The 26,054-nt window shown below is 41.7% G+C and overlaps 1 protein-coding gene across 1 annotated transcript in view; it reads left to right on the top strand.

Annotated features, from left to right (window-relative positions):
- Nucleotides 1-9,614: 9,614 nt before the first annotated feature.
- The window catches only part of SGCD (sarcoglycan delta), a 712,416-nt gene continuing 695,976 nt past the window's right edge, over nucleotides 9,615-26,054 (top strand). The window contains exon 1 of the mRNA XM_089527864.1: nucleotides 9,615-9,737. The gene's annotated coding sequence lies outside the window, so the exon portion shown is untranslated. The remainder of the gene's footprint in view (nucleotides 9,738-26,054) is intronic.

Raw genomic sequence — 26,054 nt, 5'->3', positions numbered from 1 at the left:
CTCCAAGTATTTTTCCTTTCTTGGAAAATAGACTTCATTTTTGTCAATTTTTCAAAGAGGATTTGTAAAGTCCACAGTAATGTTCACAGTGGGAGGAATGTGCTGGATCTGTATTGAAAAGACAATGGAGCGGATGCTCCTTATTTGCTACATTAAAGAGAGTGAAACAAGGCAGGGGGTGTCCCATTTCTGACGTATTATTTATTTGTTTGTTTATTTAAAGGATTTCTATCCTGTCTTTCTCCTACAATGGGCTTCAAGACAGGTATCTTAACTGATTCTCCCTCTCTTGCTATGCTGTGAGTGAATTGTTAGCCATCAACCTGGTATATTTTTCAAAAAGTATGCAGACTTAATCTAGTCAGTAGTAAGTAATAATAGTAAGTAATAGTGCCAGAAAGGGTGAGATCTGGATTCAAATTCAGCACATCCTACCTCACATCTTATTGTGAAGGTAAAGTTGGAGGGAAGAACGTTGGAATCTGCTCCTTGGAAATGGAATGGAAAGTGTCATTGTTTTTTTTAAATTAATATAATAATCAGCTTCTTCCAGATTGGGAAGGCAATGCATCTTTGCTGCCCATAACAACATAATTAATAGGCATAGAGGATTGGCTATGTAGCATTGTGATGTTATCAGGATGCAATCCCTCAATGTCTAGGATTATGCACCAAGGAAAAAAGAGAAAGGAGTGCTGCCACAGAAATAAAAATGGACATTTGTAGGTGGAGTCATTTTGTGTTTTCTTTTGCCTTCATTATCTTCACATGGGAAAATCTGGCATTAACAGTGTTCTTATAAATACACCAGCTATTATGTTGTGGCATCATCAACAGTTTATCACATAATACTCTATTTCTTCTCCAACTGGTCTGTATTGACTGGTATAACTAAAAAACTTGAGGCTGGCTGAAGTTTACAGAGTGGCATCACCTGATTCCAGTGGTTGCATTTTGATGTTCTGACATTTTTTCTCTCTCTCTACATAGCTAGCAGGAGATGACAGAAAACAAGTTAACCTGAAGGGTGTTTTTCTTCTTGTTATGGGAAATAAATTGTGACATGCCATCTATAACAGTCCCCCATGCATTTTTGCTGGGTCCCCAAATCTAATTCAGAGCATTTCCTTGAAGCCTGACCTGTTTCTGTTCAGGAGAGATTTAATCTTTCAGCTTGTGAATACAAGCTGTTGACAAAATAACATTCTTGTATGTTGAAGCAAGGCCTAGCTTATGAGAGGACATTTGAATAGTGTCAAGAAGAATAATCAATTCTCCTTGAGGGCACAGATCAATCGTTGCTCTGAATAACCATTAAATGCAAAAAGCATAGTCACAGGATGGCATAAAAATGATGAGAAAGAGTTGTTCCAGATGGCATAGTGGTGGTGTGAAGTGTGAACTGTTAGCCTGGAAGCTGTTATTTCAAATGCTACCTCAGGCATGTGCCCAGGTGGGTGGGTGGGTGGGTGGAAGCATTCTTAACATAGGATTCATCTGCTTTCTGAAAATATTTGATGTACTTTATTTAAATATCAGGATTAATTGGATGTTTGATGCTTTTGTTACTCCCCACCATATGTGGGTGTGAGTGTGTTGTTACATACCTTCAAGTGGACTTTGATTTATAATCTCTTCTCTTAGAGTTTGTTTGTTTTTTATGAAGTTTTATTGTTTAGAGGAGGTTTCTCATTGCCGTCCTCTGAGGCTGAGAGAGTGTGACTAGCCTTGGGTTACTCAATGGGTTTTCATGGTTGAGCTGGTCACTGGTCATGTGTTCTGGTCACTAGAAGTCCTGGTCCAACATTCACACACATTACACGCTATGTGATTGACCCCAGAAAAAAATGCTCTCTAATTTTGCTCATTTCATATATTTTTAGTTGTTAATCACATTTTGTTATCCTATTGTCTATTGTCCTTTGTCTGTCTATCTATTTGTGATTAATAAACACAATTTTAAAAATCAGCAAAATTACCATGGAATTATGTTAAATGATAGTTGTGCAACTAATAGCTCATCACTTTAATACTGTAGTCATGGCAGTTGTCATCAATATGAGCATTGCAACTGTCATTTCATAATCATCACTTTCATAGCTAACATTATGGTCTGCATCAGCAATAATTGGGCAAAGTAATCAGGATATGCATTTTGAAGTCATTTTGTTATCATGTTCAAGAAGTCAACCATAACCTTTGCTATTGTGGAAAGACACACATACTTATAGCTTTAAAAACTTCCAATCATGCATAATGTTAGATTGTGTTAACACTGTGGAAATAGACATGTATAATGTTAGACTGTTAACACTGTAGAAACATAGACAAATATGTTGTTCATTTGCTTCCGTATAAATTTTGCCAAAATATTTGTTTCAGCTCTGTTAACATTTGTACTGTTCTTCTGTCTGCATATGCTATGCAGACAAATCTTTGTTGGGCTTGTAGCCACTGGCAGTTCTATTCAAGGAAATCTGTCCTTAAATTTGTTCATTAAATTAAATCTATGCTCTTTCCACTTTTGGAAGAGAAAAGAAATGTAAGTATTTCAAGTAATAGCACAGAGTCCTAACAATGTCTTCACTGCATCTGGTAGGGCTGGGTAAGTCACATCAGTCAGTGGTTCTGGCTATTCCATTCCCATTCTGCAGGATCAGCAGTTGGCTGGTATCAAGAAATGAACTAACAAAAGCAAACTAGTTTTGGTGCACTCTTAGCAGAGCTGGCTGTTTTTCAGTGACTCTGAACACTGAGCTATGAAAAAATATATGCATACTGCAAGTCACAGAACCTCGGTCAGTACGGCCAGTGGCATATTGGTGCTGTCTTAGTAATTCTATGCTCTTTATTAATTGCCTGTTTCTCCTGTAGAAACAGTAGCAGAAGTGCTTAAAAGAAAGGTATGTGGAACTGGTTGTTGTGTTTTTCATGCACAACTTTTTCCTTCATTCCTCTGTCCGCTTATTCCTTGCTCCAGATCAATCATTTCTGAAAATCAAATCGTTCTTGAATTTTGCCTTTTTCTTTGCTGTTGCTAAATTTGTCACAATTCTAAACTGTGCTATTACTTATTAATAAATTGCTTCTCAGCTTTTCTACCTGCCTCTTCCTCCCACCACCACCACAGTAGGTCTGGCCCTAATAGCATTTGATTACTTTTATTGTTTCCAGTGTTATTTTTAGGTCTTAGTTTGTCTGTAAGTATTGTTATGTATCTGACCTATGTCTGTGTTTTGTTGTCATCTGTTCTCTCTCTTTCTCTCTCTCTCTCTCTCTCTCTCTCTCTCTCTCACACACACACACACACACACACACACACACACGGGGGGGGGGAGAGAAAGAAAGAAAGAAAGAAAGAAAGAAAGAAAGAAAGAAAGAAATCCAGTTTATGTCAACAGCCTTATGTTCCTATGACAATTTCCCCTTCTTCTCTTCTCCACTGTAGCAACCATACTTCTCCAGTCTTACTGAAGATCTCCAGAGGGAACCCTTCTCCAGAGGGAACCCTTCACAGATGGATTGTGTCTCATTGCTGGAAGTGTGGAATAAAACCTAGAATTATGGTGCATGCCTTCTCTCTCTCTCTCTCTCTCTCTCTCTCACACACACACACACATGTAATAGAAACGGTCATACTCTGTGCATTCACTCCATCAAAGATGAAGTGTTACCTAAGAGTCAAGCCCTAATTACTCAGCTGTCCCTTTCTGCAACTTTGTTACTACTAAAATAGTTCCTTTAAAAAACACACCCAGAAATATGGTTTTCATATTTATATTTTACTGGGCCCTACTTTCTTCTTAAAATTTCCAGGAAACATGCCTGGGGGCACCTTTATTGTCTGTCAGGCAAATTACTCACAAAAGGTAGGGAGTCAAGCCTCTCTGAACAATCTCAAAATTTAAAGCTCCTATATCTATTTATCTGAAAGTAGTGTTTGTAAAAGGAGACAGTGTAAATTATAGGTGGGCAATTGCAGTGGATCGGACCTGCCAGTAGCTGCACAGTCAGAAATCAAAGAAATGTGTCCCCAAACCACACAAACACACATTTCCAAAATGCCCACAAATCCCTTTCTTGTTTTAAAAATCCAGAAGGGAGTTGGACTGGGTGAACCTTGCGACCTCTTCCAGTTCTATGATTCTGATTTTCTCAAATGTTAAACAGTCTAGAAGCCCTACTATCTCCTAAAAATGAATGGTTAATCCTGAAAGCTTCTAGAAGAAGCAATGGTTTGATTTGACTATTGGCCACAAAAAAGGTGATCCAGGGAGCCTGAAGCTGATGAAGGCTGCAGGACAAACTTAGGAAAGGGACATGTGGTCTCAGGGCCACCCTTTCTCTATGGCTGCTTTATTCAAGGGTGAAGGACATATGGTTTTCTGTATGTCAGTGTTGCTTTTCCATTATAAAATGATGGCAACCTTCTCTTGTTGGACTTCCCCTCATTATCCAGTATTGCTAATGCTGATAAATAATAGGAATTAGAATCCAGCAACATTTGGAGGGACACAGAATCCAATCTCCCTTGTAAAGACTGAATTGCCTGTTAGGCATTCTGCCACAGTAAGGCAACCAGCTTTCAATTAACTCTTTCCCTGTCTTGTATCTATACTTCTTCTGTACTTACTTATATAGTTGTAGAATGAAAACTGGAGATGGCTCATTTGCCCTTTAATAGTTGTGTGGAAGGGGGAATTTCAGTAGATGTTGCTTGTTACTTGGTTGTGTTACAAGCAACACCTGCTGAAATTCCCTCTCTGACACAACTGTTAAAAGGGAAAAGAACCTTCTTCAGTTTCCAATCTGGCAACCCTACTTAATGATATTTTATCCCACTCTTCAGTTTCCAGAGTACACCAACTGAGCCAGCAGCCATCCACATTAGAAATATAGGGAAAGACAAAACTCCAAAACCCTAATGATGGGAATATATGTTAAAAACACCTAAAATCAGGATGAGTTAAAAAACAGAACCCCAGCAACAGCTAGGTCTTCATCTGGCACCACAAATATAATAAGGACAGTGAAATATGAGGTTCTACTCCAATAGATTATCTTGCATCACCACTCACTTCAATTCAGATGTTGGAAGATTCAAAAGGATTTAGGATTCAAGGAGCCATGCTTGAGAAGCAGAGTGCCAAATTGTGGGAATGTCAACATACTTCTGCAACACACACCCTGGATGATGTGGACAATACAACAATGCAGCTTTGTGAGGAGTCAAATCTGTGGCTGGAAATGGCTACAATCAGAAAAGTGGAGATGATAACACTTGGTTTGAAGAATCTGCACATGAACAAAAATATGGTTGACAGTGTTAAGAAAAGGCTGGGAGCCATCATAGAACTGGAAGAGAGCCCAAGGGCCATCCAGTCCAACCCCTGTCATGAAGGAACTCTCAGTCAAAGCATCCCCAAGAGATGGCCATCCAGCCTCAGTTTAAAGACCCCCAAAGAAGGAGACTCCACCACTCTCCAAGGGAGTGTGTTCCACTGTCAAACAGCTCTTACTGTCATTGATGGACTTCATATTCCTGCATTAAATGGCAGTACTGCTAAGCACGTGCAGCAGGGTATCTTATGTTTCCAGAAACATAGAAGCATTTTTTGAGGGGCAGGGATTGTTAGTGAAGAGGTTACAGCTGTAAATAGCAGAGGCGATTTTTGTTTGTTCTTGGGGAATATAAGGTAAAAGAACAACTAATTGCATCATATAAAACAATACTGTTTGCTTGTTATTGCTTTCACTTCACTACCCTCTTTCAAATCCTATTTTCAAGTAGTTGTGGACTATTAGCAGCAGTCTGGTAGGGGCAAAATGCATCCACAGAAAAGACTCACCAGGAAATTACAGCACAATAATTTGTGTTAACTGGGACAGCAAGTCACTTGGGGGTGGTGGCACCAGCTGTTGCTGTCACTGGCCCAGGCACTTTAAACAATGTTTATTACAGCTTCCGTGAAGTTGTGCATAGTTGGAGCAAAATGAAACATGACAGAGCTAGATACAACTTCTGGAGACAGGTCCCTTGCCCACAGATCTTTCTAGTCAAATATCATGATTGAGTCAATTTGGGGGGCATTTTAGTAAGACCTATCATAAGTATCTTAACAAATTACTTTTATCTCCTTTTTATTCTCTTCTTCTGATTTATCACTAGCAAAACCAGTGACTGAGGCTTATGGAACCATATTCAGAAGAGCCAGATATTTTAGAAGCTGAGGAAAATGATGTTTCTAAGAATATGCATTGGTTGTTGGATCTTTGCAGACATCTTTCTGGTTGTTTTTTCTTGTCAGGGTGTGGCCAAAGTACAACAACCTCAATTCTGTCATCTTGGCTTCAAGGGAGAGTTCAAACTGTTTAAGGACACATTTGCATGTCTTTTTGGCCATCCATGGTATCCACAGCACTCTTCGCCAGCACCACATCTCAACTGAACTGATTTTTTTTCTGTCTGCTTTCTTCACTGTCCATCTTTAACATCCATACATAGTGATGGGGAAATACCATGGCTTGGATAACTCTACTGGGTTTACTCTAATGTGCAGTATCAGTGTGGTAGTGCAATAGTTATACTTGGGCCTCTGGTGACCACTTGTGGGCTAATTTATGGAAACCTCCATGGGCATGTATGGGTTGAGGCATTTCAGTCACAGTCCACATCTTGTAGAGCTAGCATGGCCTTGTGGTTTTGAGCATTGGACCACAACTCTGGAGACCAGGGTCCAGTTCCCACTCGGCCTTGGAAACCCACTGGTTGACCTTGGACAAGCCACACTCTCTCAGCCTCAGGGGAAGTCAGAAATGACTTGAAGGCGCACAGCACCTACATCTTAGCTTCTACCTTATGTTGTAACTAGACTGGGGCAGGAGCACCTCACCCTGCTTCCCCACATACCTATCGACTGCTAACCTTGGAACCACGACTAGGTTACTCCACTACACTGTTATAGCACTGCTGTTCCACTTTAACTGCTCTGGCTGCCTCCTGTTGCATTCTGGGATTTGCAGTTTAAGGAGGGGCATTTAGAATTCTCAGCCAGAGGGCTCTTAGGCCTCACTGAACTACAAGCCTCAGAATACAACAGGAGGCAGCCAGAGGAGTTCAAGTGGAATAGCAGTGCTATAAGAGGGTAGTGTGGCAATGTGGCTAGTCTTGGAGGTGAGTTTAGTCCGGGTTTTACCAAGTAAACGGTGTGGGACGCTAAGGGCTGAGAGGAATGGAAAGCCAGGGGAAATGATGCCCTGTGAATGCCCTTGTGTCTGTGGGGAGGAGAGCTCTCAGGACTTTTTACACAGGGAAAACTGGAAGGTTATACTGGTGCCAATGCAGGGTCATCCAGGGCATTAGGGACAAGTTTGCAGCTGCTTTTCACATGATGCTGCATGCGATCAGGATAGACTCCAGACAGAAAGTGAGGTGACTCAGGAAAAACTACTGTATTTGCATTTCCATTTTATTTGTGAATTTACTCTCTTCACATAATGGCAGCCATCTGAAAACCAGATGCCTCCTGTTCCCAGATTTCCCAGGGTCCCTTGCTATGCCAGAGAGAGGGAGACAACCCTGCTCTTAAAGGGATACACACACACTTCGCTTGCCTGGTTTGTCTTCTCTTTGTAGCCTCTAATTAAGGGAACAGCTGTTGGGAGAAGGCAGAGAGAGGACGTTATGGCATTCCTCCTGGACAGGAGAGGAAAAGAAGGAGATGAAAATGAGGGCATCTGGGAGTATCAGCCCTTGAGGAATCAGGCAGCTCCCTCCTCTTTCTTTCTCTAGTGTGTGTGTGTTTGTGGTTTTACAGGAGTTTGCAAAGGGAAACCTCAGCCTGCCTTCCTCTGAAACAGGGCAAAGAGGATTTCCCTCAGCCTGCCTTCCTCTGCAGCAGGTGGGTGTGAATGCACTTATGGAAATGACACTTTGGAGCATGCTCAGAAAAGGTATTTCCCAAGCTAGCAAGGGAGATTTGTCCTCTTCCGTTTGAAACCCAAATTTGATTTGGACCTTAAGTAATGTGTTTTAACCGCTTGTTGCGCTCTGTGTGTGATCAGACTTGCTTTTCCAGGATGCCATCACTTTAACCATTTTTGAGATGGCAGCACATAGGTCCCCATGTGAAATAGTCCTCAGCCTCTGTTGGGAGGGAAGAGAGGCTCTACGTCCTCCTTTTCCAGAACATGTCCTCCATTTCAATCTTCTGCCCAGGAGGAATGCCAACATAGCCTCCCTTTGGAGCAGGACTCTGAAAGCACGCGTTTATACATCTATGGCTGCATCCACACTGGGGGAATAACCAGGTTTGGTACCACATTAACTGCCCTCTGGTTCAAGGCTATGGAATTCTGCTCTGCTCTGGGCCCCGCAGCAAACTCCAGTTCCGAGAACTCCCAGTTAACGCGGTATCAAACCGGGTTATTCAAGCAGTGTGGATGCAGCCGATTAATTCTTTCCAGCTTTCCAGTCCTCCCTTTGCCTTGAAGGCCCTCCCTCCCCCAAACCTTTTGAACAGTACACAAACCTCAGTTCCTTCGTCGTTTTAAGCCTGGCTTGATTTATAGTTACTGTTCCTATCCAAATTGTACTGTTTCTCTCGAATAGTTACAAGGTTTCTGTCACGCCGCTGTTTCTAGAACGCGGCCTCCTGCAGGGCTCTTCTGGCTTGCTTTCTTTGGAGCCGGCAGATCATCCCGGGGCCAAGGTACAGCGCTTAGAAAGAAAGTTGAATCATCATCATCATCATCATCATCATCATCATCATCATCATCAAGTGCCTGGCCCTCCCCTCTCTTTGGCGCGGAGGGCATCTGGTGGCCCTGGTCCTCCTCTCCTTCCTCTTCCTCTTCCTCCAAAGGCTGGAAAGGCCAAGGGCCGGGATTCCTTCCTTCCTTCCTTCCTTCCTGGCGTCGGCAGCCAGCGGAGGGGGAGTCCCGGCTGCCCTCGGAGGGCGCGCCAGGAAAGCCCGGCTCTGGCTGGATTGGGAGCCACACAAGGCACACAGACACAGACAGGACACACTCAGCGGAGGGAGAGCTCCTTCGCCTCCTCCTCCTCCTCCTCCTCTTCCTCTTCCTCCTGGGGCCCGAGAGGCGAGAGTGGGGCTCCATGCTGCCTCCCCGGCGCTGGGCTCTGGGGGCAGAGACCCCGCCAAGAGCAGCAGAGGCGCAGGGAGCTTAAGCAGCAGCGGCAGAAGGGAAGCCCAGCCAGCAGCAGCAGCAGGAGGAGGAGGAGGAGGAGGGGAGAGGAAGGCGGCGGGGGCACTCTCCTTCCTTGCTTGCTTGCCTGCCTTCAGGAAGGCTCCCCAAGCGAGGGCTGAGGCGCTGAGCCGGGACTGGCAGCAAGGCGGGCGGGCGGGCTCCGTGCATGCCGCACCCGGCGGCTGGTGTCTTGCCCCGGCGAGGAGGATGCTCCCTCTTGAGGGGGCCTGAGGAGGAGGAGGAGGAGGAGGAGGGGGACTTCGTCTTCTCCTTCTCGGCGAAGCTGCTGCTGCTGCTGCTGCTGCTGCTGGCGCAAGAGGCTGGCTGGCCGGCTGGCTCCCCCCCTCCCCCCGCGGGAGGCACCATGATCTCCTGAGCCGGGCCCTCCTCCGGAGCTCCCCGCCTCCTGCTGCCTCCCCTTCCCTCATGGAGTGACCCTCCGCCGGCGCCGGCTGGAAGCGCCGCTGCTCCCCTCCCGCGGAGCCCCGTCCTTCCCGAGCGGCTGGGGAGGGCCGCCTGGCAGAGCCCCGGTGAGTACGGCTCCGGGAGGGGCTCCTCCGGGACCCAGGGGCCGCCCGGGGAGGGGGAAGGCGGCTCTTCCCTCCCTCCCTCCCCTTGGAGGGCTGGGCTGGATGACGACCCGGGGGTCCAGCAGAGGCTGTGGCTGGCAGAATGGGCCAGGATGGATGACCCTTGGCTCCCTTTCCAGCCCCCAGCTCACCTTGGGCAGCCTTGGCAGCTGGGCCCCTTCGGGCTCCGGGTGACCCTCTCGCAAGAGAAGCCCCGGACTGCCTCCGCTCCCTCTCGGGCGGCTCTGAAACCCGCGTCGCCTGTGTAGCTTCACACGTGTGAGTGTGTGTGTGTGAGTCTTGACGCGCGTGGCGTCCTCGTTTGCATGTCGTAATTATTCATCCTTCATTCTTTTAATTCTTGGAGCGTTTTATGATGTTTTACTGTGGGACGGACGGGGGGAAGGAGGGAATAAATGGCATCTATCTTTATTTCTATGTTGTATTTTATACTGTGTTTTACCCGATGTTGTAAGCCGCCTCGATCCCACGGGGAGAGGCAGCATATAAATACAATTTTATTATTATTATTATTATTATTATTATTATTCCACGAAGGAGAAAGGAACCTCTCCAGTGGCCTGAGGGGGATGCTGCCCTTCAGTCCCCAAGCTATTTGCAAAGCCCCCTGCTCCAGGTAGCCTTTAAGGGAGGGCTCTTTTCCTGGATGTTCTTGGTGACAGTAGTGAGTGAAAAGCAGTGGCATGCCTGATATACAACAAGTTACACACACACACAGAGGAGGCCACTGCAAGAAAGGCAAGGCACCAGCCTGGACATATCCTTGAGATGCACATTGGCTGTGGCATTTGTCAGAAGCAGAAATGTTGGCTCTTTGATCCCAGAGACAGAGAACCAGGCAGGGGGTCTGATTGAACCTGTCCATCAACAGGTGGGTCTGGGGAGCAGAAGGAATGAGCAAAAGGCCGGTCTTTGTCATTGGATGAAAGCTGCCACCGCTTCCTGTTGTATTCAGAAGGGGCACATAGCAAAGTGTGACTTGCCTCTCTTTTTAGGCATGTGTGCAGTCCAGAGATGTCACTTTTCCTGACAGTGTGCTGCTGAGAAAGAGAGAACGTTCAGCCAAATCACTTTAATTGTCTTCAATGGGTGACACAAACTTTGGGGCAGCCAAGATACCATTTGGATGGAAGGTGCAGACGAGGGGTTTGGCATAAATGTGTGTTCCTCTATGTTGCACTTCTCTCCCTTGCAGGGGAAAAGCGTTATGTAGCAGCAACAATCCTTCTGGAAAAATGATAGCCTTTCAGTCACAAAATCCCTCAGCCATGAATGGTAAAACTTTGGATTGCTGGCCTTTTGGATAACACCTTTAATAACTTTTTGATGTTCTTCTGAAATAGTTGTTGATTCTAGCAGATCTCACACGAAGCGTGACATCAAGGAAGTCTAGCCTTTTTCTTTATTTTGTTTGGCAGAGTAATGTAATAAACAGAAAGAGACAAAATGTAGGTCTGCAAAAAATAAATAAAAAAAAAATCAAAAACATGGGAGTGTAAACTGAAATCTGCTCAGCCTGATTCAGTTTATCCAGTGTTTCTTGGGTTTTTATTGTACATTCCCTCTCATTTAAAGGCACATTCACATACATGCTGATTTGTTTGGATTAAACCTTACCAAATGGTTTAAAAGGAATAATGTCAGAGCTATCCCCAAGCAACAAAGAGTAATAGTGTGCGAATATTCTTATGAACTACATGAATTGCTTTATCTGAAAAGTCATATAAGTGAGCCTAGGCATCTTGTTGCAAGCTTTCCATCCCAAAGTGTCTTGCAATGGGACCTGTTAAGGGAGCATCATTCATTCTTTGGATTGCTTTAATATTGCAGCCTGTGACTGCTGCTGTTTATGGAATTAAAGAGTGCATTTGAGGAGCTTTACTGGTGTTCATCAGTGACAGATGTTATGTGTTTCACACCTTTTCGCCTCATGGGATCTTGGGATGCAAACAGAGGTTAAAAAAACCCTATTGAAAATGGAAGTGTCTCTATGACTTTGAAATCAGGATGCAACAAAGGGAATGGCACATTCACAACATTGTAGGCTGCTTTTGGTAGATTCAGGAGGAAAAAAGTTACACTGTTGACGTTTTCATCCAGGCACCTTGAATCCCATATCAGGAAAAAGATGAGACATACAGTAAATAAATAAATAAATAGATTTCAAGAATTTTGCTTTTGGAGGTTGGCTGGGAATTGTTTGTGACAGGCGTTCTTTTTTTTAAAGCACCCACTGCTTTCTGTAACATAACCATAACACAGAGAGATGAAGAATAAACTGACTAAAAATTACAACATTCTTTCTGTATAATAAAGACTGTGGCTGACTAGTACAACTTCTATTCTTTATATCATGATCCCTGCAAATTCATTCACATGACCATTCTCTCTCCCCCCCCCCCAATTCCTGCCAAGAAATACAAGAAGAGATATATTTATTTATCTATTTATCCCTTGTGAATTTTGACATACTATTTTTGGATCATGCTCCAGAATAATTTTTCATTATGACTTTTTGCATTGTGGAAGATTATCTGAAATGAAGTTGAACCACTGCTCACCTGGAGCAGAGGTGAACACCCGGATAATGCTACAAACTTCTGGAGGTTAGTTCAGAAAGCTAGAACTAAGAGTGCAGCTGATGGCGCTGTTCCAGCCAGGCTCAGAGCCTGTACTGTGCTCAGGTTTTGAGGAAAATCAACCTAAAATTGAAGGTGGCCCAAAAGAAAAAGAACAGGATGTCCTGCTAGAAAACATGAAGTTTTGAACTGCATAATGATTTACAGTTTAACTGGTTAGTACTGAGCGCTGTTAGACATTAGAGAGCAGAGAAGGCTAGAGTAGGTGAGAAATAAGAGGAGCTGGTCTGAGGCTGTCCAAGTTTATATATTTACAACCCGAAGTGGGAGTTAGGTGCCTAGAAACTGTCAGGCTTAGGTCTTGGCTTCTCTTTCCGGCCTTTTCCATTTGGCCAGGATTGGGAGAAATGGTTTGGAGTTTGGGACTGGCATGGTCCAGCTTTAAAACTGTACAGAATGATCTTGGAATGTTACCTTGTAGAATGGATAAATTTGCTTTGTTCTTGCATTATTTTGAGCTATTTTGGGCACGGTTTACCATATATGTATGTACCATATATGTGCCATTGATGACAATGACAATAGTAACAACAAATTGGTAGCTGTGCAGTGATGGACAGAATTTTAAGGAATATGTGCTTAGTGATTTCCTGCTTTGTTTCATTTTCATTTTTTGAAGCCCAAGGTCTGTTGTATGGATCCAAGGTCTGCCTATGCTTCTTATTATGCATATGTGTGAAGAAATCAAACATGTTCCCACACATGGTATTGCAGTCCTTACACCAGTGATTCCCTGTGTCATAATGGTCATATATATTGGTCCCCTGGATATACTGTTTTGATGACCGTGAAGTCAAATCTGCAGGATTTGGGCTCTTAGCCTTGGGCTTGACAAATTTTAATGAATATATGGAATACATGTCAAAATATCACATACATCTTTATTGGGAAAATTTCCCATTAGAGGAGGTTAATGATGTAGTTAAAGTTGAACACATAAGCCAACACTGTTCTTGGCTGCAGAAAGAAGGAAAGAGTTTACAATGAGTTAGGAATAGAGATACAGTGCTGCAGAAGGTCATTCAGCTTGTGCCTTGAATGTAAGATGCTTTTGGGTTCTTTCTTTGGTACCCCCAGCCATAGGGATAGGGAAATCCTCTGACACTTAGAGGACAGGCTCTTGAGACTTGCTTAACAGTACAGTATTGAGAAGATTTTGTTATGACCATATGCAGTGCAAATCCTGGTTGTGTCATTTGTACAGCGCTGTGTATAATTACAGCGCTTTAGAAATAAAGTTTAATAATAATAATAATAATTTGCTTCATTAATCAGCAAATGTGGAGTTTCATGATATCTGTTTTTGCATGGGTGGCACAACCTTGAAGGAGACTGGAAGGATTGAGCAATGTGATGGATCTATCACTTCACCCATCCACAGCTGTGATGGCTTGCATTTGTCAGGTTGGAAAGTGAATAGAGTCTTTCTTTTCCTATTCCATACCTCTGGAGTATTTCTGGATGTAGGTGGTGGAAAGAGTTTGAATTGTAGTGAGAGTGCATTTACCTATCTCCATCTTAATGTTATTGGGAGATCGAGACTAAACTCTGCAGAGAGACTTTGGATCCACTGTATCCCAATGTGTCTCGGCCCTGCTCCATTTCTGGGCCTTAAGCTGCCAGTGAAGGATCTGACAACACTAGCTTTTCATGAGAACCTGCAAAAGGTCCTTTTTTGGACTACAATGCCCTGAATTCCAACTGGGGTCTAAAAATAACTCTTCTCAATCTGTTTTCCACTTGTGTGTGTGCATGCGCGCATGTGTGAGTGTGTGTGTGCATGTATATGGTCTGTCATGGTAGAGCCTTTCCTCTTTTCTCTGCCAGCGTAGGCTGTAGAGGGATAACTTCGTATGGCCCTATAACCTATTCGTCAATCAGTACTTGAGAGAAGTAGTAAGGTTGCTAGAAGGAAGTGACTGCTTAGAGTAGATGCTCTTGCTATAGTACAAGTTTCTGCTCCATCATAATCAGCCTGTTGTTTTGTGACTGCTGGAAGGAACATGCTTGTCACTAGTTCTTATATACTGTGGGAAATTGGTAGCAGAAACCTGAAAAGACAGCAAGCCTCAACAGTGCCAGTTTTAAAATGAAAAACACTTATTGTGGCATTATCAAAATAGTAACTGACAGGCTTTCTTGTCCCCCCCCCCTCTCTCTCTCTCTAAAAAAAACAAAAACCCACACCAAAACAAAAACCCAGTCCTGTGACAGCATGTTCCTTTAGGGTGTATTGATAGAAAACTTTGCTTTATTCCCATACATGAAAATGGTTAATCTGATGTCAAACCTTGATGTATGGAATAACTGAAAAATGGTTGAATTCTTATTTTTGCAATAAATAAAACCCTGGGCATCTCAATTATTGCAGATTAAAAGTGAGAAACAAATAACACATGCTTCATATTTAATTGTAAGACCTGAGCCTGGGAAACAGAATGCTTATGTATCATAAATTTGCATAAAAATGTTTATGCACCTTTTAAAAAAAAGGCTGCATCTACGTCTGCTGGTGACAGAGGAAAGTCCCTATTTAAAAACAAACAATCAACCGCAGCAGCCACACATACTTCATGATGGAACCTTGTCTTTTAAACATATATAAATCTGTGGCCATGTTAAGCTGAACACGCCTTCCACCATCATCGTTTACTGTTAACATTGACATTATTTTTATTTTTTCATTCAGAAAATTCAAATTTGATCATTCATCATGAAAAGACTAATAGGTGTATGAGGTGTGGGGAGAGATGTTGCATAGATCTATACACACAAGAGCTTACCCTGACTTTGCATATTTATTTATTTGACTTTATTCCTGGTCTGCCCCATGCACTCAGAGTAGTTTACAGCATTGCCCCTCCCATGTTATATACTTATATTTTCTTAACATAAATTATGTATCTTTGAGATTATGTTTCTGCATTTATACTAATTATAATTAATAAATATTTAAATAATTGCTAGTTTATTGCTAATTAAATTTATCTTACCTTTCCTCTCAGAACCTTAAGATGGCATACATGCCTTCCCCATTTTATTTTCACAATTCCATTGTGATGTAGATTTGACTGAAAGTTGCTGACTGATTGAAGGTTATCCTTTGAGGATTGTGATATGAGGATTTGAACTTGGATTTCCCAGGCCTAATTCACAACTCTGGCCACATCACCAATGTAAAATATATTTTACTGTAGTTTATATTATTGAGAGCCAGTCTGCTGTAGTGGTTTGGGCATTGCACTATGATTCTGAAGACCAGGAACTTTATTGCACACCTTTCCCTCCCCGTTATGGGAACTGTAAGGGGACTTTCAGGGCTGTGCACAACCTGCAAAAAATGGATTTTATCACACAGCAAATCATCCTAAGGGCCCCATTCCATCCCCTGGCGCCAAGCCATCCCTGTTCAGTGCAGAGGGGCATTAAATGTTCTGGTTGGAAGTCTTCCGACTGAGGAGCACTGAATGGGGAAGGCTTGGTGCTAGGGGATGGAATGGGGCCCTTTTGAGGACGATTCGCTGTGCAACCAAATCCGTTTTTTGCAGGTTGTGCACGGCCCCGAAAGTCCCCTTCCAGTTCCCATAATGGGGAAAAAAAGGTGTGCGATAAAGTTCCAGGGTTCAAATCCCCACTCCTTCAGGCAATGGCAAGCAGCTCTAAACAAATTTTGCTAACCCCATGGTAGGTTCATCTTAGAAATGACTTCAAAGTGGAAGTACTGATCTGTGAACTTCAATATATTCTCTGATACTATGTAGTAACCTGAAGCTTTTTTTATTGTTTTCTGTATATAAAATGCTTTTATATATATAAAAAAAATGACTTCAAAGTACATAACAACCAACTATATATTACAATAAGTGGAAATATATTTAAGATATTTCTACTTATTGTTTTTTAAGTGTAATTATATTTATTTTGCACACTGGAAAGGGGACTTCCTCCACTGCAGTACTTCCCTCCCTCCTACTATGCCTTGGCCTGCACTGTCTACTTTTTAACAAAGTACAATTTTAGGCTGCATCAATAAAAGTATAGTGTCTAGATCAAGAGAAGTAATAGTGCCACTGTATTCTGCTCTGGTCAGGCCCCACCTGGAATATTGTGTCCAGTTCTGGGCACCACAATTCAAAAAGGACATTGAGAAACTGGAGCATGTCCAAAGGAGGGCGACTAAAATGGTGAAAGGTCTGGAAACCATGCCCTATGAGGAACGACTCAGGGAACTGGGGATGTTTAGCCTGGAGAAGAGAAGGTTAAGAGGTGATATGATAGCCCTGTTTAAATATTTGAAAGGATGTCATATTGAGGAGGGAGCAAGCTTGTTTTCTGCTGCTCCAGAGAACAGAGAATGGATGCAAGCTACAGGAAAAGAGATTCCACCTCAACATTAGGAAGAACTTCCTGACAGTGAGGGCTGTTCGACAGTGGAACAAACTTCCTCGGAGTGTAGTGGAGTCTCCTTCCTTGGAGGTCTTTAAGCAGAGGCTGGATTGCCATCTGTCGGGGATGCTTTGATTGGATTTCCTGCATGGCAGGGGGTTGGACTGGATGGCCCTTGTGGTCTCTTCCAACTCTACGATTCTATGATTCTACTCAGAACTGGAGTTTTTCCTGTACTTCTAGAAGGCATAGCTGGAGCTCCATTGCCATAGTATCTCTAATGGATGGGTCAATTGTGGGATTATGCTGTTCACTTATTAATCTGACAATAATAATAATGATCATCATCATCATCATCATCGAGGAAGATGCTCTTGAATTTATTTTAGCACTAAACATCTAGTGAGATGTATAATAATGAATTAATTTATAAGAACTAAGTTTTCAAGCTCTGTGTGTCCTTAGAATGTGAACTGTACCCTGTCTCAGAAACCTTTATGGGATAATAAAGAAGGGAATTAATTTTGGTCAGTGCTGAATTCTCATATGTAATGTTTTAAATCCACAAAATCAAAAAATTCTCAAGTGTTATGATTTCAAAAACATCCTTCCTATAATTATTTTTTTCCTTGAAGAAGGCTGCTGCTTCACTGTTTGTAGTCTCTTCAGACATGCTTCCTTCAGGCTATGTTGGAGAGAATTTTAAAGGAGATGCGGAGTTGGAAGGAAGAGCCTCTAAGTTTTGTATTCTTTGATGCATACTTGCATCACTTTGATGCATGTGGATCATACACAGAACTTTGACAGTGGCTTGTCAGTCTTGACAACAAACAATGTGAAGTTACTGGAATGTAGATATTTTCAGTATGGAAACCAGGGCTGGGGAAAAAACAGATAGTTGGTACCTAGTAGTCTGAAACATTTAGCCCTAAAATAGGTTCGTGACTGAGAAAGTTGATTTACTTTTGAGTTCTGAATATTTTTGTCTAACCTTTCTTAGGTTTAACTCTCTCTGTTTATTCATGGTGCAAGATTTGAGCATTGGACTATGTCTCTGGAGATCAGAGTCAGTTCCCCACTCAGCCATGAAAATCTACTGGCTGACTTTGGGAGAATCACATACTCTCAGCCCTAGATAATTCTTGGAAATGACTTGAAGGCACATAACAACAGCAGTAATGTGTTGTTCTCTGGAGTAAGTTACATTGAGTGTAGCGGTGTTTGGTTTTTGGCAGTTGTGTATCAGCTATTTAAAGGGTGCTCCACAATACATTTGTCAGGGTAGTTTAGAACAAGAAATAAAACAATTAAAATTATAGAGCAAGAACATCTGCAGAGTAACAACAGTTTAAAGCAAAGGCTGCATCTGCACTTCAGAAACAATCCAGTTTGACAACGCGTTGACTGCCATGACTCAGGGCTATGGAGTTCTGGGAATTGTAGTTCTGTGAGATGTTTAGCCATCTCTATCAGAGATCTCTGGTGTGACAACAAAATATAGTTTTCAGAATTCCATAGCATTGGTCCATGGCAGTTAAAGTGGTATAAAACTGGATTATTTCTGCAGCATGGATGAAGCCAAAGTCAGCTAAAGCTGTATAAAAAGCTAAAATTGAGAAAATATGTAAACATGCCCATTGCTCTTTAACAAAACCATTGCATTTTTTTACCTTTACCAATAATATCTCTATAGAAGATGGGCTGCATGACTCACAAAGGAAAAAATCCTGTACTGTCTATTGAAATAGGTGCAAATCTTGCTCCCCCCCCCCCCCCAAAGAAAAAAAAGCAAATAATTTAATGGACACAGTTTAGTAGCAGTCAGGATTAAGGGACCATTCACACTTTACTTAAAAAGCATGGGAGTCACTCTCATTTTGCTTTCCACACTCCTAACAAAAGTATTTCATATAAATCAGGGCATATGAATAACAGCAGCTAAAGTATACCAATGCGTGTGGGAGTAAGCTACATTGAATTTGGTAGGTCTTGCTTCTGAATATTTAAGTATAGGCTTGTAATTCCTATTACATCGGCCACTGATTATTCATCAGTGGGACTGGTATCTTAAAAAGGCAGAAAATGCAATTATGGTTTAGGGGGAGACTACTAAATTGTAGTGCAAAATAGAACTCTGGAGGATTTATATATACCTTGTCTTTGTTCTAGGATGTGAAATGGGGCCCTGTATAGACTGGCACTTTGTGCTGTCCTGTGGGCAGAATTAGGACACAGCATCCTCAAGTTGGGCACCCTAATCCCACCATTTTGGCGCACACTGGTCTGCACGATGTGCACCTTCATGACGCCTCTCTGGTGCTGCATCCACTTGATGCAGTACCAAAGGGGTGTCATAAAGCTGCGCCAACACGACTATGGTGCCCCTTGTAGGGCACAAAAAGGAGCTGCTTTCTGTGGCTTCTTTTTGCACTCCCCAGAGGCCGGATCAGGGCCATGGCATGAGGTTGCCACTGCCTTGATCTGGCCAGTAAAGGGGTGGATGCAGACCCGAAGTTACCAAATAACAATGGGAAATACGTTTTATGATATATTGGCAATACATGGAGTCAGGAAATCTTATTTCTGCTTCCAGGGAAGCTACTGTTTATTTCCTAAGTACATGTTAAGCACATGATACTGCCTCTATTCTTTACTTGACTTGTTTTCTCTTTGGCACAAGGGGTATCTGTTTCTTACTAGGTATTTGTATGCACCACAAGTAGACAGAATTTGCCAGAAACACTTGTTACTACAGTTTGTTTTCTAGATAATTCAGACTGACAATTGCTTAAGTGTATGGGAACAAAAATGTGCTCACTTCTTGCTATGGATTTTTATAAATTAATGAATCTTCATTCAAATATCTGAAGGTGGCATAGCAGCATAATATTTTATAGGCAATTCAATGAGCTAAGGGGTAGATAGAATTCTAGCACTATTCAGGGATCCAAAAAGAACTGTAGCATGATAGTTGCAATTTAAGTGCGGCCTTTTCATTTTCATCTAAAAATAAATCTACTATATATACTCATGTATATGTCTAGAAATTTTAATCAACAAATTGACCCCAAAACCCTGAGTCAACCTATGTATGGGCCAATGTAAGTACTGTGTTTAACTCTTATTTAAAAAAGGAAACTATCCCCTGGTGAAAGACAAGAACATAAGAGGTCATGAAAGCATTGACCCCCTCTACTCTTTCATCCAGCCTTTAGGGTGAGCACAAACAGTTGTTCCTGCTAGAATTTTCTAAGTTCTTTGGTATCATTTTCCTGTGCTACATCCTTTGCATCCTTTGTTACAGGCCCCTAACTACCACCCTCAAACCTTGATCCATCCCTGTAGTTGTCATTTCATATAGATGTGGCTGCCAGGAGTGCTTGGTATCAACTTCGGTTGATACGCCAACTGCGTCCCTACCTGGACCGAAAAGATCTTGAAGCAGTGGTACTTGCACTGGTAATCTCTTGTTTAGATTTCTGTAATGCACTCTACTTGGGGCTACCCTTGTACCAAGTCCGGAAGCTTCAATTGGTACAAAATACGGCAGCCAGATTGGTCACCGGTACATCTAGATTTGACCATATAACACCAGTATTAAAATTTCTCCACTTACTGCCAATTACCTTCCGGGTGCAATACAATATCACCTTTAAAGCCCCACATGGCTCGGACCCGAGGTACTTGCAGGAATGCCTCTCCCTACACAATCCGCCCCACACTCTCAGAACATCAGGAAAGTACTTACTGGAACATCATAGTACCAGGTTAATAACAACTTCCCACAGGGCATTTACAGCAGTGATCCCAAAATTATGGAATGGTCTATTGGAAGAGATCCGTTGCATTACCACCTCAGAGGCCTTTAAGAAAGCACTCAAACAGATCTCTTCTGATGGGCTTATCCACCAGATTCCATATAAAAGCTGATGACAATAGCCCACTCTCGACTTTGACCACTGATTACTGATAAATTGATTTTAGAGTACTAATAGGAATTCCTAAATTCAATATTAGTGATTTAATGATTGTATTAACATCTTGTACTATTATGTCTTACTTTGTATTATTTTATTGCTGTAATCCTGCCTCGATCTTTGGAGAGGCGGGAAATATAAAATATTATATTATTATTATTATTATTATTATTATACAAGGGTCATGTCAAAATCAATAATTTTGGCCCCCTACCCACCCACAGTGGAAATTTACTGGAAATAAACATAATAAAACTATATAGATTTGTGAACTGAAGATAAACCTATAAACATTTGTGAACTGTGGCTGGCTCTATACTTTGTACATGTGCTTTAATCAATAGGGTTTAAACTAGTTATGCCCATGCCATGTCTGAACCTGACCCACAATGTTGATAGAACTGCTGAAGCATTTGAAAGCTTTCTCTCAAACCTTCATAAATAATCATAAAAACATTGTTTTATATAATACATAAATGCACGCACACACACTATTTTCTTTATTATGTTCTTTTCAAACACCGTAAAATTTTAAATTAAAAACTGTGAATTTGCTCTGAGTTTTGTTGCCATTGCTGGACAAATCCATATTAATTTCATTGCACTGTGAGAGGGCAGGCAGTGACTCTAAATATATCCTAGGCTACATGTTTCCTTCATTCCTCTTTGCATATATGACGCTCCCTTGTTAGAAGCAAACAGTGAGTGTTATATTGAACTGATTATATTAATGGCAAATAAAACTCACTCCAGCTTTATCACTGCTGGATAACAAACTGTGTATGGGTGAAGACTGCAGCTATCACTATTTGAAGTACAGTCAAAAGTATAGATGAGGAGGCATTCCTGGAAACTTCATTTGGCCAAGAGCTAATTAAAGGAGAACTGCTTTGAGCTGTGGGCTCTTTCTCTGATAAAAAGCTTTTCATAAAAGTCTGCCCCACTCCAATAACTTCTGAAGTCTTTGAAAGATATGCATGGGAAATGGTCTTGGCTTTTCATCCTGACTTTTCAAATAAGAGTTGCTTCCAAATGTAAGACTTAAAGCATCAGTCTGAAAACTGTGGTCTTTATATGTAGAGAAAATTGTGAAAACAGTTCTTACAGCAAGAAAAACTGTAAAACCAGGTATGAAAGGCTTTGCCTAATTTGGAAAACAGGGTATAAGGGATTTTTCTGTGTGGTATTTAAGTGAAAATATTTCTTGCATACTGTATTTAGTTCCATGGTGTGATTCATGTCTGTTCAGAGCCTCAGTGCATTGCTTAACCATTGTTTTCCTGATCCATGTGGTGCTTCAGGACAGGCTCTGAGATCTGAGGGAAATCCTTACTCTTGTTAGCAGTGTGAGGACTTTGAGAAGACTTATTTCTATGGTTATGTATTTGTAGTTTTCCATGAAAAACGAATTTCAATAAACTATTTCTATTTCTGGAAAGTTGGTTCAAAATTCCTTTTGAACATAACGTAATGGAGATATTAACCTGTGATTTTCTGTCTTCAAAGTGGGTACTACTGGTGGAGTGGGTTCACATTCCCTCTATAGTCTCCCATGTGCCCCCAAATCTGCTCTGTAGGGCTGAGCCATTATTGGTGTGTGGGGGAGGAGGGAGATCTGTGTTCCAGTCTGTTCTGAGCCAGGGAATTCACAAAGTAACACTAGGCCAGTCATTCTCTTTCTCATTGGTCCAGACACTCTCTTTCTCAACATCACATACATCACAGAGTTGTTCAGAGGTGTATGTGGGGTGGACAGGCATGTATGCCACTTTGAACTCATTGGAGGAAAGCTAAGATGTCTAATTAATAATAAAAATGTGCCCTCTTTCCTAAAAAAAAGTCAGTAGTTGAGGTTTAAATGGAACATTTAGCAGTACAATGGGATTTTGAAATAGATAAGGAGGGGAAGCAGTGAGATTTTCTGTTCAGGAAAACACATTGGTGATTCTTATTAAGACAGAGCTTGATACACAAGATGTTCACTACAGATTAACCTTTCGTAGAATCATAGAATCATAGAGTTAGAAGAGACCACAAGGGCCTTCTGATCCAACCCCCTGCCATGAAGGAACTCTAAATCAAAGCATCCCCAACAGATGACCATTCAGGCTCTGTTTAAAGACTTCCAAGGAGGGAGACTCCACTACACTCCAAGGGAGTTTGTCCCACTGTCGAATAGCCCTTACTGTCAGGAGGTTCCTCCTAATGTTGAGGTAAAATCTCTTTTCCTGTAGCTTGCATCCATTGTTCCGGGTTCTGTTCTCTGGAGCAGCAGAAAACAAGCTTGCTCCCTCCTCAATATGACATCCCTTCAAGTAATTAAACAGGGCTATCATATCACCTCTTAACCTTCTTTTCTCCAGGCTAAATATCCCCAGCTCCCTAAGGCGTTCCTCATAGGGCATGGTTTCCAGACCCTTCACCATTTTAGTCACCCTCCTTTGGACACGCTCCAGTTCCTCAACATCCTTTCAAAGGTCTAGTGAACATTTGGCTGCTTCATTCTTTTTCTTCTTCATCTTAACTTCCTTGGCATTCCAGTTTATTGGCCAATGCTTGGGACTAGATCATTTAATTACAACAAATTATGGTTGTTTAAAGAGTAAATGCTTGGTATCTCCTGCCATTTGTGTTACATAATTTCCCACCTCAAAATATTTTTCTCTTGCATATCATGTTATTAGATATTAAAAATAACTAATAATCAAGTTCACTGCTAGAGTCATCTGCTCAAACTAGTCTGTCATTTACCTTAGAATGAGAATCATAGTTGCAATTACTTATGGAGCATGAAGCGTCACATACTGTTATACAATTTAATATTAGGCACAATCTCAAAATGACTTCTCCATCTTTTTATTTACAAATAAAAAAGCTCCCTTGTTTGTTTCTTCTCTCCCCCTCTTCCTATGTATTTTTTAGAGGTTCTTCTAGAATGAAAACCACAGATACCTAATGATGTTTTCTTAGTTGGGAACTTATTTCTTAGAAGCTTTTTGTTGAAAAGGAGGTTAATACTAGCAAGTGGGCACAGGGAGACTCCACCCAGTGGCCTGGTACTTTTATTTCAGTAAGATAATTTTAAAAATCAATTTTGGATAAATAGCTAAAAACCATAAACACTTGCCTGGGGCTACGAACAGAAAGTGGTTTTGAGGGGAGAAACAGATTTTCTTCATCAAAAATAATTTACATCTTGTTGACTAAATATGTTGTCAGTGAAGAGAGGAAACATATTTAGTACTTGTAGCAAAAATGATAGAAACAGCCTTATAGTGTTTTTTAAGGATTTAGTGATCTATATGAGGTAGCCTTACTTGTATAGAATAACATTATTGTGTCTGAGGCAAACCTATATATAAATGAACATAAAGTACGTGTACATAAGTAAGAGGGGGAAAGAATGTAAATCAGCATTAGATTTACCCTTATACTCTCCAGAGACATCAGCTGCCATAAGACAATAGTCCATGATAATGAAAGCCATGATAAATTATACATACTCTTTCATTTGTATAGCCGTGTTTATTGTTGATGCCAGAGTGTGATGAAGAGTTGATGCCAGAGTGTGAGGAAGAGAAGGAACCCTGGATTTGACTTTGCACTGAAACTGAACCCAGATTGTGAAATTCATTATGTATTCCTGAGTTTAGTATACCACCAGTGCTTGACAGACATCAGAGTTTTGAAGTGCTGGTGACAGTGGGGGATTGTATGTGTTCCTGGGAATGGTTGAAGAAAAGACTAACCTTTCCAAGCTCTGGATTCAAAAGGCCCAGATTTTAGGTCTTGTTTTGACCTAACTGACTAACCTCTCCAATTTTTTTTCCTGTTTGGTTTGTGACATCATGCCTGATGAAGAAGCCCATGGAGCTTCAAAAGCTTGCAACAAGTATATTGTGTATTTCGGTTGGCCAATAAAGGTATCACTAATGGGTTTATGCTCTAGTATTGTTCAGGACTGAGGGTCAAAGTGAGTGTAACATTAAACGTGTGGCCAGTGGAGGGTGGGTGGGGTGGCAGAGTTTAAATCTTTCCTTCCTTTGGTCAAGACCAAGAAAGACAGAAAAATCTTTCTTGCTCTATCTTCATACTGCTGCAGATTTTATCAGTAGGGAATGCTTGGCACTGAATGTGGTATTGCACTATCCAGTTGATCTCTGAAGTCAACTGGAAGGCTGCAGGTTGTGCAAATATTGCTGTCCTCTGGACAAATACTGGGAAGTGTGAACAGATTAGGCAGTGTTCTGACAGTTTATTTCAGCACAGGGTTTTGTGGATTACAGCCTCCTTTTTAGAATTCAAGTGAAGAAGTGTTGGGTTATGAGTCAATTTCCCCTTATGCCTCGGTGTAGTTTTCCCCTCTCTCCCAAATTCTTTTATTGCTAATCATGGTGTAGCAATTGGTTAACTATTTTATACAACCCTTCTAGCTGTGTTTACAAAATACACTCAGACCTTTGTATTCATGGTGGTTCTGTTTTGCCCCCCCCCCCAGAGATGAAAAAATGCAGGCACTCAAGTCCTTTTCTCCCCAATGGCGGAGTGATGTGTTTGCGGCTGCATGCATGTCAGACAATGGGGCTTGCCATCCATGGATGCCCAAATCCGTGGATGGCAAGCATGTTGATAGCGAGGTCCCATTGTACAGTTAGCCATAGTGGTAGCCATAATTAGGGAAACACTATTTACTCTGGTGTACTATTACTAGCTCTAGAAATTAGGATGTGGAGTATTTAATTGTGAATTGCAAGCAGCACTTGATTCCATGTGTGTTTCCAGTTGCCTAACCATGGTTAGATTGGACAGCATTTTTATCCTTCATCTGTGCATGTCATACAGTGTTGGCATTCAGGATATTTTTGGCTTGCTGTGAAACAGACACAGTGCTGGTCTCTTCTGTTTGTCAACCTAGTGCTGAAAGACACCCCAGATCTTGAGCCTGTGATATGTTTATTGTGAATACAAGGGTTGTTCTATAGTTGATTACCTGGTTTGTTGAAAGGGAAATAAGCCAAATCCCTGAAAAGTTCATATGTCACAAGAAACATTGGACCAAAGTCCAGTGGTTTCATTTTTCACTTCCGCTTCAAGAGGAAACAGTTGGGCAGCATACACTAGCATGCTGCTTATACTTGATAAGCCAGAGTTCCTACAAAGCTCTATTTTACTGTAACATGTGATAGATGGTCTGCATGATTGTATCTAAACAATATTTTTGTCTGTGCACTTGTCTGAACCATCTCTTTATATTA

This window comes from Sceloporus occidentalis, unplaced genomic scaffold, assembly GCF_023333645.1.
Source record: "Sceloporus occidentalis isolate IW3139 unplaced genomic scaffold, rSceOcc1.0.p SCAF_1, whole genome shotgun sequence".
In the NCBI taxonomy this organism is placed as follows: domain Eukaryota; kingdom Metazoa; phylum Chordata; class Lepidosauria; order Squamata; family Phrynosomatidae; genus Sceloporus; species Sceloporus occidentalis.
Note: the sequence above shows the minus strand (reverse complement) of the source record. Positions and strands in the feature narration are given on the sequence as shown.